The sequence below is a fragment of the Parambassis ranga genome, chromosome 20 (assembly GCF_900634625.1).
Source record: "Parambassis ranga chromosome 20, fParRan2.1, whole genome shotgun sequence".
NCBI classification, from domain to species: Eukaryota; Metazoa; Chordata; class Actinopteri; family Ambassidae; genus Parambassis; species Parambassis ranga.
This window is the reverse complement of record NC_041040.1, coordinates 13,733,682-13,747,354: the sequence shown is the minus strand read 5'-3', so window position 1 is coordinate 13,747,354 and position 13,673 is coordinate 13,733,682. Positions and strand designations below refer to the sequence as shown.

At 42.7% G+C, this 13,673-nt stretch overlaps 1 protein-coding gene across 3 annotated transcripts in view; it reads right to left on the bottom strand.

Moving 5' to 3' along the window:
• sema5a (sema domain, seven thrombospondin repeats (type 1 and type 1-like), transmembrane domain (TM) and short cytoplasmic domain, (semaphorin) 5A) overlaps positions 1 to 13,094 on the bottom strand; it is a 116,675-nt gene extending 103,581 nt beyond the window's left edge. For all 3 annotated transcript variants that reach the window (XM_028433427.1, XM_028433426.1, XM_028433428.1), the window contains exon 1: positions 12,608 to 13,094. The gene's annotated coding sequence lies outside the window, so the exon portion shown is untranslated. The remainder of the gene's footprint in view (positions 1 to 12,607) is intronic.
• Between the last annotated feature and the right edge of the window lie 579 nt (positions 13,095 to 13,673).

The following is a 13,673-nucleotide window of genomic DNA, read 5'->3' as shown; positions in this document are numbered from 1 at the left end:
GCCACCTGGGAGCAAAAACAATACCATCTAATCACCAGCAACAGCTACATCAACTTCCCTGAAAGATGAAGAAGCACACAAGCAGGCATGGCATGTGTCTATAGCTGTGACAGGTCTAATTTAGGCTCACAGCTAAATATACAGTAGAGTGCAACACTGCCCCTCTGAACTGTGCAGCTTCATGACGCCTTTGATGGCTCAACATCAAAGCAGACTATCATCGCTTTTAACTGTAATATATTAATTCACTTTCTATGTTTAGGTTCTGCCTCATATTGCTGCAAAGATGGAAAAAAGTTAACTTGCCCTCAAAATGCATATTCATGCACACATTATTACAACACCTACGGACCACATGAAACACTGAGGTCTTCAGAATTTTGGTCAAGTGACCTAAATTTCTTTGAAAATATGGCATGCATTAATTTGAAAAATACCTTCCTGTGTAATTATGAGCACAATTACAGGTAGTGGTTTTGGTTAATACCCCTGCACCACTCTAAATCCCCCGGAGTCAGTCGCAAGAAAACTGGGCGTGTTTAATGTGTGGTCTCCACTGTTGTTGACACAGCAGCCCTGGGGTCCATCTGCACTTGATTGTAGGCCAAAAACAGATGTTTCTGCCTCGGTGTGTGTGTGTGTGGTTTCTTCTCTACCTAAAAACCTGTGTACAGCATACGCCGTCTACCTGACCTAAATGTATCTATTACTGCTGATATGCCTCTTTGTGTGTGTATCTGACCCACTTGTATCAGTTTGTTTACTTGCATGTTCCTCTGTGTGTGTGTTTGTATGTGTGCTTTCTTCTGTGTTTCTTCTTTTCAGTTCTTTTATTTGTATTTGTTTGTCTATTCCTCCACACATGTATATCATGCCCATTCAGAACATTGTTAGCTTACTTCAAACAGAAATCAACCGTCCTCACCAGAAAAATGTAACAAGGTCGATATTTCAGTCCACCAAAACAGAACATGTGAGCGTATTTTTCTCTGGTTGTATTTCTACGTGTTCGTCCCAATTATAGCCGAAAATGGCGAATGTGTGACAGGAGCTGTTTTCCTTGTAAAGTGTGATTAATTAACTTTAACATTAAAAAATGTTAATAAAAACAAGGCCGCAGGTGAAAACAAACCTTAACAGGTGAAAAGAAAATAACTCATGATGTCTGGGGACTCAAACCTCAGGCTCTTGAGTTAAAGTCCACCACTGAGTTCAGATGATGTCATCCATATGTTGCTTCAGGCCAAAAGTTTTTGTTTTTTTTCTCATTAGTGTGTGTTGCAAAGTTAGCAATAACCTGGCCTCTGATCTTAGAATGCAATAAAGCTTTGAACCATAAAATGATATAGGTGCTGTTACAAAAGGAAGGAGATGAAGCTCTGCTCATGTTGAAACAGGCCTTCAGGAAATGGAATGTAAACAGTGACTGAAGCTCTTCGCAAGCAGCAAGACAAAAGGTATCAGAATTAAAACAAAGCTGTTGGCTGGTTCAATGCTAAACAAAAACTGTGTACAACAGTGGATTATTACATATACACTGACTTGTGTTGTGCAAGTGCATCCTGCCGATGTATCAAGTCGGAACAAATGTAAGCATGTATGTGCATGGCAATGTCTGATATTGCTGTGATTTATTCTGAACAGGCCTGTGAGTTTGTCTGGATGCCTGCATCTGTTTCATTGGGCTGCATATTTTATTTTTCTTCATGTGCAAATTACAAATTCTGTGAATAAAAAAAGGTCCATATGAGTTGATGTATTTCTGTCTGTAATTTACTGAAAGCACCAGGCTGTACGGCTTGTCTAAAAGACTGAAACTCAATGAAGTAATGGCCTTCAGTCCCAAGCTGACCTGCTCTTCAAAAGGTAAAGAGAAGGAGATGGGGCGAGAAAGTCGTTTAGGGTCACTTACGGTAGATTACTGGAGAGAGGCTGGTAATAATGAAAGGAATAGCAGAACAAAGGATGAAGGAGATGCTAGGAGAGGATGACAGGTAGAGGTTGGATGAGATGAAATTGAGGGACGGGCAGAGGATGGAGGAGAGAAGAGGGGTGCTGAAAAGGTTAGGTAGGAACAAAAGAGGAGAATGGAGGGGATTAACAGAACATAGATGGAAAGAAAGAGGAGTTTAGGAGCACTTCAGTGTAAGAAAGGAAGGGCTGGAGTTGAAGTATGGCTTTGCTATGAGGAGAGCCTGGGATCTCCATAAATAACGCACACCACATGCCGTAAACTGCACATCTCTGCCTGCCAGTGTGCGTATGTCATGTGTCAGGAGAGTGGTCCCACAGAGGTAATTGAATCAGGACATGAAAACAACAGGAGGACAGATTCGGGCTGAGGTGGTCAGACACACAGCTGGAAAAGCAACAGCCCCTCTGTTTTAAACTAGAGGGAAAGGAAACACCAGGGGAAACAGCGGCCTTTCGCAGGAGTTTCAGGGCTCCAGGTGCAGCACAGAGCGGCTCTGTTTAACATCCAGTTCCACGTGTTTTCTGGTATTTTGACACCACATCTACCTCACGGGTCTCAGTTTTCATGAGTTTTAGTTTTCTGTAATGTAAACTGCAATCATATGACTGTAATCATCCATCATGGTGTGAAACGGTGAAAGAACGGGTGAAAATTGTTTCAGATCTACCCCCTGCAATGCTTGAAATAAGTCATTCACACAAAAATAACAATAACAACCCATCTGCTTTATAAGCTACGTAGATGTTGTAAAGAGGAAGCAGAAATTGAGTGGGGGAAAAGCTAAAAACGCTCTGTTTGTAACACACATCTAACTAGGCACATGCAGCAATCTACCACTATTGTAAAGGGGAAACTGCCTGTAAAAACATCCTCTCTGCTACCTAACAGGAGAAAATGAGGAAGTGGAGGCTCATTCTGGGAGCAGCATGTAAATAAACATAAAAAAACAGTAGGTGTAAATGAGCCTAACACAGGGGGAAATAAAGGTGGGTGAGCCGTCTCTGTAGCTGGCCCAGACTGTTAATGTCTGCACTTTTTCTATTAGACGGGACCCCCTGGCTGCCTCATACAATTATGTTATTCTTGTGGAGCTGTGGGTGTCTGCATTGTGAGACTGTGTCTGGAGGTGATAAAAAAGCAGAAAGCACATAAATAATGACTTAATGATCCCCTCCACCCTTAGCTATAATGATGACGACGGAGTTTTCCAAACCCAGACGCTGGTGGGGGAAGGCGGGGTAATCCACATGTGGCCTCCAGGTGTGTTTAACTCCAACACTGTTACTTCTTAACCTCCAAGCTCTCCAAGTCCACACTCCACTTTGTCCTTCATTTACTATCCCACCAATGTGACATATCCAGCTGCAGTGTTAGGGAGTACACATGTAACACTTTTATATGTGGGAAAGAGAAAATGAGAATATTACAGTCACAACTGTAAATAGATTGTATAAAAAGATTGCTTTTAAAACTAGGTGGCTCTGTCTTAGTATCCACACTACACCCTAAGGACTTCCTTTAAGTGTTCGCTTGTGGAGTGCACTAAGATATCTGTTGGGATCAGGAGTGGAAACCTGCTGCTGGCTTAACATGGATATTAAAGTTTAGTTAAACATTTGCTGGTCAAACTGCTACCTAACTACAGATAAGCCTGTTATTAGCATTATTAGCATAGAGGCAGAGCATGATATATGTCAAATGATTATTTTGGCACCTAGCTAATGTTAGCTAATAATCACTTTCTGATACATCCATATTGTGTGTGTGTGTGGTAATTCTGAGTGACATGACATGTGACACCACACATCAAATCAGACGTGTGGATAAATTATAGCCCATCTACTGACGCAGAAATAAATGTATGATTTGTGTAATTGCTTCTTTATGTACGTTTGCCTAGTGTGGCTTCACAACAGCAGTACATCATGTGACCGTACATTGTAATTAACATCCTTTACCTTTATCTCAGTAATCATGCCCTGCGACTAAATATGGATGCATTTGTGTTTTCTGCTGAAGGTATTTTTAATTATTTTGTCAACACATAATTGGCTTTTGCAGCTTCTGAAAAAAGCTCAGGAGTTCACTGTGAATGTCATTGATTCACGCCGAGGAAAGAGACGTCAGGGGTGAGAATCAAAGCTGAAACAAAGACGCTGTAATCTGCCAATTATTGTAATTGCTAAAAGTGATGAACCCTGGATATCTCAGAGGAAGAGGAGGAGGATGAATCACAGTCCACATCTGCAAGTAGTAAAAAAAAACAAAAAAAACAAGTCTTTTTAAAACTAGGCCAAGAAGAATAACTTGGATTGAAAAATGTTAAATATGATATATGCGACCTGAGGGCGGTACAGAGTGAGTCAGTGTGGGAGCTCTGCTCATGACAGTGACAGGTTACAGTAGGTCTCACTGTGCACAAAGATATGCCACCACCACCACCACCTCCTCCACCACTGCCGCTGCCACTGTGGGTGTTTGGACAGAAATGGCTCCAGAAAGCACAAGCCGCTGCTGTTTTATGCTCACTGCTCATAAGAGTGAAAATGAGGGTTGCTTGTGTCCTTGAGTAAGTTACTGCAGCTCAATCCTGCACTCTGACCTTCCCATTTCAGGGGGAGGGCGAGTGAAAGGGATGATTTCCCTCTGGGGATGAATATAACATTGTATTAACATGATGGTTTTCAGTGCAGAGTGAGGAGGACGAGGAGGATGATGATGAAGATGGGAGTTATGGAAAAGGAGAAAAAATCCTTTGTAGATCACCAGCGGAGGCCTAAAAAAGCAGATGCATAAATTACTTCAATTACTTCCTATGTATCAGGTGCCATTTTACATTGTGTGATTTCTTTTTTGCGTGCTTTTCTACAGTCAATAAAAAGATGTGAACCCTGCAGGAAAGAGTCCCCCTTTGCCCTTTACCGTTGCAGAAAGGGTAGTATTTCTCTGCCCAGAAAACCCTCGGGAAACAGTGTGGAGCACAAAATAGACCAGGATGCTACGGGGCCCGTGCTTTGCAGGGGCAGAGGTCTATTTTTAATGACAACAAGAGCACTGAAACAAAGTGTTGTGGTAGGCCAAGTCCAGAGGAAATGTATCCTCTGCGTAGGAGCTCCCTGTCTGAGGAGTTCTGCAGCTAAAATAAAAAAACTGTGAAGGTTTTTCTGCTGTATTTAAACAGGATAAAACCGCTGATCTCAGCTTATCCTCATTAAGGGAAATGAAGGTTTGGTCCCCTGTTGTCATGATAAGTGTGCTTTCATGCATGCGTGCAGGGGAGTGCCGGTCGGGGTCGGGGTCAGGTCTGGTCAAGCCGAGGTCAACAAACGGGAGCAGACCCCTCTGTGAGAAAGTGAAAGCAGAGACTTTCCTTTCAGCGGCTCTGCACCCTGCTGACCTCCAGAGATCCGACACAGGCACCTGAGCTGCATGTGATCAGCAAAACTATTAATGTTCTTCACATTTATAAACAGAGATATTTTTGTGAGTGCCATGACTCACTCTGCTTTGCTTATTCTTGGAAATCTATTTGTTTGTTGCACTTTCCTGCCTATCTGACAGCCTCCTCCTCAGTCAAATCTCAGCCTACATAGCATGACGCTGCAGGGTTTTAAAGCCCCTTCTGTACAACACAAAAGCACACACCTTTAATATTTGTGTACACTGGAATGTGTGTTTTTAGGCACTTTGGTGTTTCTTTGAGTTTTAACTTTTTTATGCATGAGCGAAGAGGAGGGAAGAAAAAAAAAACACATCTCTTCCCAGAGAATCTTTAAACAATCCACTTCAGTCTCAGCAGGGCAGTACGCCGGCAGAGAGTCAGCAAAACTCTTGAACGTAACTCACTTCTCTGGGGAGTTCAGCAACACAATGGAGCTTGAGCAGAATAGAACAGAAACATTCTCTTGTTTCATGAACAGCATAATCAGACAGCTTTATTAGCCAACCATCACTGTGTACGGGTAAAAAGGCCACTCCTGGCAGTACCTCTAGAATTACTCCACTGTCTTATACAGTAACTGATATCCTTATCACTGAAGCCCAGTACCTGGCTAGACTTAATGTTCCATAACAAAACATCCCTTGAAACCAAACTCCCACTTGTGTATTATAGTATCCAACTATAAATGACCACTTCTTCTTGTGCACACAGCTTTAAACAAAAAGTCAGCTGTGCGTACTGTAAATCAACAAAATAAGGTGCCCGCTGCTGGCAGACAGCCTGGCACTTTCTGAGGGCTCATTCTCTCCGATGGTTTATTCAAGCAAGAATGTAATGTTATTCAGTAGGAATAATAAGTGGTTTGTTATTCACTGCTGGTGGTTTAGATCAGACCACACATCCTCTGTGTGGTTACACCTTCAGAACTGAGGCAGCATTGTGTCCACGGGCGGAGTAGACTACACATTCACTATGGTGCACCATACGGGCCGGTAAAGGGCATGACTCATGAGGGGCTCATGTCTGGAGAACATGTGCAGTGTTGCTAGAAAACAATGAGAAGGAGCACTTCACTGCACGACGTGTGTTTTTTCCTTGCTTGTTTTCATCTCATAAAGACACGTCCTTCAATAAATTACACATAATTTCCTTGAAGGGGAATAATGCTTAGGGAGACTATTAGGTGTGAATAAAAACAAAAGATAAATCATTCATTGCTTCCTTCCTCCACTTCCTCTCAGGCTGCATTTGACCACATCAACCTTCAGCGATAAGGTAGAACATTATGCAGTGTTAGACTGAGCATTCACATCCATTACTCGAGCCATTAAAACAAGTCAAACTAATACATTTATCCAACTTAAAAATGTACTTAAAGAATGGCTAATCAATACAGGATTGTATCAATGTCTAAAGGGCATTTCCACTGCTGGAGCTTAATGAGAGGTAACACCCCAAACTCCTCCAACATACACACACAGGATAAATCTGCCCTGAGATCATTACTGTTGCAGGAAAGATACAAATATGTTCTTGGTTTGAGGATTGTTCTGTACTCAGTGAGGTTTAGAATCTTTGGTAAGAGCACCAGCTACAAGAACCCCCCCACTGACACACACTCTTCTACAACCCACAGCAGCCAGACTTCACCAGGAAAACCACAGCAAAAACAACCAGTGTTTGCACAGTCACGCACCCTCCTGCTGTCCTGTGAGTGAGTGCCAGCTTCAGAGGAGACAGGAAGATGGTGGAGAGGTTTGCCTGCTAACATGAGTAGAGGTCCGAAGCATGATAATCTCCTGAATTTAAGTCATTTTGTGTGTGAAACTAACCAAACAGAAAAGATCATTTCAAAAAGGCCTTCTTTCGTTTTTATTTTAATCCCAAACCGATCCTATCTATCCCATCTTTGTGTGTCTGTCTGTCTCTCTCTGTGGACCTCTGACAGCCTAATTTGGAAGACAGGCACATCCGGGGACAGACCAGACCACTACCTCTTGAGAGAAGCTCCTCCTTTTAACAATTTCCCTCGAACCCTCCTGGCCTGCCTGTCTGCTCATCAGTCCTCATATCACCACTTCTTGTCTTCACCTCTTCTTTCTTCTGCTCTTTATTTTTTCGTTCAAACAGCAGACGCCTCCCTGCTTTGTCTGGGAAACTTAAGTTCTTATCTTTTCACTTCTATCAGTGCTGAGCAATCTCCCTTTCTCTCCTCATATCTCTCTCCTGTATCTCTTTTCCGTTCCCATTTTTTCAGCGTGGCCGAACTACAAGCAGCAGGCTGCTTTATCTTTCAGATGTTATCACAAACTTTCATATAAGGTCGGATGAAAAGAATATAGCACGCTCTGTAATTTGGCTTTCTCATTCATCTGCTGAGGGAAGCATGCTAGTGCAACTTGAATGTTCTTTTTTCGAGGATATTGCTCTGATTAGCCCTTCGTAATGATTTCAAAGTAGAGATAAATGTTTTCATTTGCTGAAGATTAAAGGATTTTCTGTATTTATATCCCCTCACTGATCAAATTAGAGCTTCTCTGGGTGTTTGTGGCACTGCGATAGATGAAGCTCAGATAGTTCTAAACACATCACATCAAAAGAGCTTCTTATCGTATAATGATGCGCTCCATAGAGATAAGACGCAGCGATGTGTGGCCCCTGAGGAGTAAAATACTCAAATTCAAGAAAACATTTTAGCTACATTACCTCCTGCTGCTGATATGGAGAAAAACATACGGCACAACACGCAAACAAATACAGAGAAACAGCACAACCATGCACCTGCTTTAGTAATGGGTTCCTGCTAATTTAGCAGTGACTATACATAGCAAAGAGCGTCAAAGTCTCACAGGAGGCAGTCCAGTTTTACTCAGAGCTGCAGCCTGAAAGAAGAAGCTTCTCCAACAAAGAGGAAATATACGAGCTGAGTGCTGCTATCAAATGATCCTCTCATTCATGCTTCAAAGTCATTCATCTTACAGAGAAATACAGCTGGGTGACGGCCCACAGAGGGAAAAGAGAGCGTTTCCCTCTGTGTGTGCGTTTGTGTTCGTGTTTGGTGACAACTCATGACTCATTTCACCCTTCGAATGGCCCTGTGGCACTCGATCAGTCAATAAACAAAGACCTGCAAAGACACTTCACTCTCTCCTCCTCAGTGCCTCATTTTAAAATCCTCTCTCTCTTTTCTTATTACACCTCATCACATACACACAAAAAAAGTACGACAAAAACTGCAAACTTAAATAAGTTTACAATAATCGCTTCTCCTGTTGTCACAGAAGTTTGGATCCATCTCTCTTTAACCTTTCAAACATCCTCTTGGCTTGATCCCCAGTGAAAAAGAGGCTTTGGGGATTATTTAATCGTGACCCAAATACAGTCTCCCTCTTCCTCCTGTGCTGCCGTTTGTGGTTAAAAGACAGATTCCTCTGCTATTTAAGTGGGGCTGTAGTGGAGAGAGGGACGGAGCTAATGCAGTGTAATAGTGCTGGTGGAGTGATGGCTGGTTTAGCGGCGCTAATTCCCTCTGACGTGCGGACATGTAACTGGATGTTCTACTCAAACCACAGACATTCACTCTTGGATCCCAGCAGCAGAAATAATAGCGCATCCATCCAGGATCACATATCGCTTGCATGCGCTTCCCTGCCTCACGCTGAACAGAAATGTGTTTCTACACCTGTCTTTGTGCTGCTTCTGCTGTTTAGCATGCAGTGTGAAATCACCACAGCTTCTCCAGTCTGCTCTACAAGGATGTGTCCCATCAGAGGATTGGCGTGTGTGGCTGCTTGTCTGTCTGACTTCACACGAACACATTTACTCATACTACACAAATGGGTTACTTTATCTTTTTAAACTCAACTCAGCGTTTGAATGCTGCTTGTATGAAGCTGGAGGAATATGTAGAGTCACAGAGGTGTGCAGAGAGAAGACAGAAAAGTATGTGTGACTACTGTAGACATCAAAAGTAGAAATAAATGCAGATATTTTTACAAGACAAGCTTCTCCTAAGTGACAAGTCCCACCAGAGATCCCAGCATGGACTCACAAGTGGATTCTGCGATTTCCCCAAATTACTCATCATGATAGAGGATTAATTCTAACTAAAGGAGATGCCTACTTCTGTTTACTTTCCAATCAACTGTCCCCACTGTGGACAAAAGCTTGATGTTACAATTTGTGGTTTTGAAAGGTTTTGTTCAGCATGAAAGGGGCTGAAAGTGTTTACACATATTCTTACTTTTCTGTGTTTCACTTCACCCTATTAAAGTATAGCATCCCTGCAGAAAATAAGGTCATTACATGTGTTTTCAAATAATGGCATCATGCCTGTTTTTAAAACCTCTCACAGATGACCTTGGCGGTTTACGTGACGGCGGCTACGTAGTCGTCAAGTTGACTTATGAGAATAAACAACAGATGTTACGTTTCATCGTGAATCCCACTTGACAGCTTCCTCGCAGCCTCCGTGGCAGCCATTATGACACTTTGGCCTTTAAAGAACAGAAGTGGTGTGGATGATAAACTTTCATTATGCCAACATTTTTATTTTCTCTGTGACAGGCTGACTCTCACATCCACTGCAGGCAACCTTGGAGTAGCCATAGCAACATCACACCTTGTCTCTAAATGACTGACAATGGCAGAAATGAAAAGAAAAGAGTGTTTACGTTCACCCTGGCAACTTTCTCTGTTATGTACGGAGAGAGATCAGAAATGTATCTGAATGCACTGCCGCCGGCGCAAAACAGACTAAAAATGAACACAAATATTTTGAATCTAACACGTGGGGCGGTTCTCTGGATCTGCCTTAGTGTTGAAATCAGAAGTGGCAGAAGGAACAAGGCAGGGATGAGATAATGGCAAAGTGGTTGTGATGTATAAATAGCCTGTGGTAGCAGGAGGACAAAGCACAGCAGGAAAGCTCAGCAAACCACTTTTGTTATCACTATTGTTTGAGCCTCCAAGTTTACTTGCATAAAAGCAATAAATCATCTGCTGAGGAGAACTTGTGAAATCAGGGCTTCCGTGCAATTCACAGCCAATAAACCCATTTCTTTTGTGAGGCTGTGTGTGTACAGGGACAAACTATTCCAAAGCCCCATCTTGCTGGTGTCAGATAAATAAGTAACCAAAGGGCCTTAAAGAGCACCCAGGGGCCAGAGGGTAATGGCTGTTTAGTTTACACGTGCATGATAATGCCTTTCACTTTCACTCCCGACAGGGCTCGACCCCCGGAGGGATGTCGAATCACAAAGGTCGACAACAATGGGCTTGTCATTCAATCGGTTTCCATGGTGACCGCACCGCCAAGCTTGCAGGCCACCAGGGTCATTTTCATCACGGCACTCTCCTGGCTGGGACTAATTACTGTGTTGGTGCTGTTGTTGTGTGTCAGTGCTCGGGCAAATTCCCATCGCAACGCAAACATCAATCACCCTAATCATACGCTGCTCTTACAACGTGCTGGAATGTGTGGCTGGTCTCCATACTACCACCTCACCTCTGTTAGCAGTCTATGGCGTAGGAATGCTACAGGTAATGATCATTTATTCATTAATCCTCTGATCATTAAAATAATTAAAAAAAAACATTTTTTGCATTTCATCCAACCAAGGCTATCATTGCAAAGATACTAAATTTACTATCAAACAACACATTAGACACTAAAACCTTTTTACCAGCTCAGGTCAGCTAAAATACAAACTTTTCACATCATGACTCTCGATTGGTATTCCTGTCTAATAAAGTCCTGTGAGTCTAGAGTAATTCTCTTATCTTTCCAAGGGTCACTTGTTTCCATTGGTAAGCTTGGTGTGACAGAACGAATGCGCTCCAGGATCCTCATGGGGGTCCGAGGCCTTAAGTTCAGAGGAAGTGGGCTGTGTTGATCAAAAATGCGGCTTTCAGCTCCCAAAAGCTTGCAGCCACTGATTCTTTGAATGCCAATGAATGAGAGTGTGCAGACGGCTGTTCTTGCACTCTGGATACAACATCTGAGTAAAAACTATTTAAAAAGGTGTTTGCCTCAGGCTTGTAAAAACAATGGAGAATATAGTTCACAATCATGTCCACTTAATCTTACATTAATCAGCAGGAACACGGTCAGAGATTAGCATTCAACCAAACCTGCTGCAAGGACAGAGCTGAGGGGGAAAAGCTGTGCATTAATGTAGCATCATTGTGTATTAAACTTTTATTTTTTTTTAAAAAAAACTTTTTTTCTCTTTAACCCGCTTACTGACAAGTACAATGGCTCTCAGCATGGCTTTTGTAGAGAAGCTCTGCTTGTTCAAATTGGAATTTGCAATGTAAGAAAAGCTCACACTGAGCCTGCATTGTACAAGTGAGAAAAACTTTAGAACAGTTTTACAAAAGCATAGATAAAAACCTTCAAGGACAGCTCAGCAGTTTGAGGTATATGGTATGATTTGAATGCTGGAATATAAAGAGATGAGGAGGATAAAGGAAAGTTGTGAATAAATGTAAAACACTAGTCATTTCACAAAGGGCAGACATTATGTTCTGTACACTAGCAAAGCACAATGCAGGGATCAGACCGCAAAAATGCCATGAAAGCACACAGAGAGGATTCATCTTGTAACAAATGTAAAATATATCTGAATATTTTCAATATATACTTATTATATCAGCTGTCAAGAAGCCTTTGAGTCCACTGCTATTTGCCACATTTTTTGTCCAAGTCATATATTCCATGCTCCTCCTAAATTACAGCACTGACTTCAGAAGACTTGAGCTACTGGAGCTACTGGCTATGACACTAGACCCTAATCAGCTGTAATAAGATATTAGAAAGAGGAAGAAGAGAGGCCAAATGCTACTGTGAATTAGTTGGATATGAAGATTTGGCTGCGGAGCCTGTGAGGAGCGTGCTGATGGCTGCACTCTGCCAGCACCACCAAGCGGCCACACGTCGCACAACAACATGCAAAACTTCTAAAAACTGAACACTTGTGTTAATATGAATGTGTAAATGAGTGTATATCAGCTGTGACATCAATAATCTGCAACATATCTAACCACTGTTCAGAGGAAGCGTGATGCAAAATGGTGTTAAATTGAGGGTCAAGAGAAAACACATTAAAAAGGGGAAAATGAGGGGAATAAAAGTCTGAATAATGATAAAAGGAGGCGCACAGCTCGTGTTAAAATGTGTTTCTTCTTACCAAGTGAGGTGCCAAACTCCCGTTCATCTAGCAGGGAGCGAAGCTGCGTGTCTTGTCCCGGTGAGAAGAGTGGTGAGGAAACACCGGGAGCGAAGATGAAGCTGAAGATGAAATATCCTCAGTTCTGCTGCCTTCTGTTGCCAGAAATCGACCTCGGTAAAACTCCGTCTGTCTCTGCAGAGATTTCCTCTGCGTTCTGTTTCGTCCCTCCGGAGCCCCGTGTGCTATTTCTGCCCCACGCTGAAGCGCTCTGAGCCGGTGGCTCCTCGGCGCACACGGTTTGTAATCGGACACCGCACTGTCGCGCTGCGCCACAGACAATATGCCTCCGCTCTGTTTGGGGTGGTGCAAAGACAAAAACAACGTCTTAAAAATACAAAAAAAAACTTTGTATAGAAGCCAGGGATGAAGCTGAAAAGAAATGAACCAGATACAGAGGGGAGGTGGAGGGATGTGTCCAACGCTGCTCTGTTACAGCTGCGCAGCTCTCGAGCAGAGGTTTTGATGGCTGAAGACTGCGCCCCCACTTTGCGCGTCCACTCCAGCAGCGAGGCGAGACGTGGCAGCGGCGCACAGCTGTCCTGCAGGTGGAAGAGAGGGCGGTAGCCCAGCGAGTGCTGGAGCTACAAGTGGGATGACTGAGATTTAGACAGTTCTTGGTGTTTTGATATTTTAATAGTGTTCTACTGGTGCCTTCTCTAAGTTTGCCTCCTCCAGGGAGGTCAGAGGTCACACTTTGAGCTATATTGTTAGAGTCTTCACTTGTAATCATCAAATTGTAGTATTTTCACAAACAAATCCACCAAATTGTGCTCTAAATGCCACAAATGATAAGGATTGAGTTTCAAGGACATGCCAGCAGAATGAGTCTGAACCCTGTCATTAAGATCTGTAACCACGAGGACACAGCTGCCCACTGTTGTAAATAAAAAGCTTTGCAACTCTTCCATTCCACAGAAAACTCATGTTTTCGAAAGATAAATATATGTCTGATATGTGTATGTGTATGAAAAGAGGATCAAAACAGTGAGTGACAGTGCTGCATTTCTGTGCCTATTGTGTATTT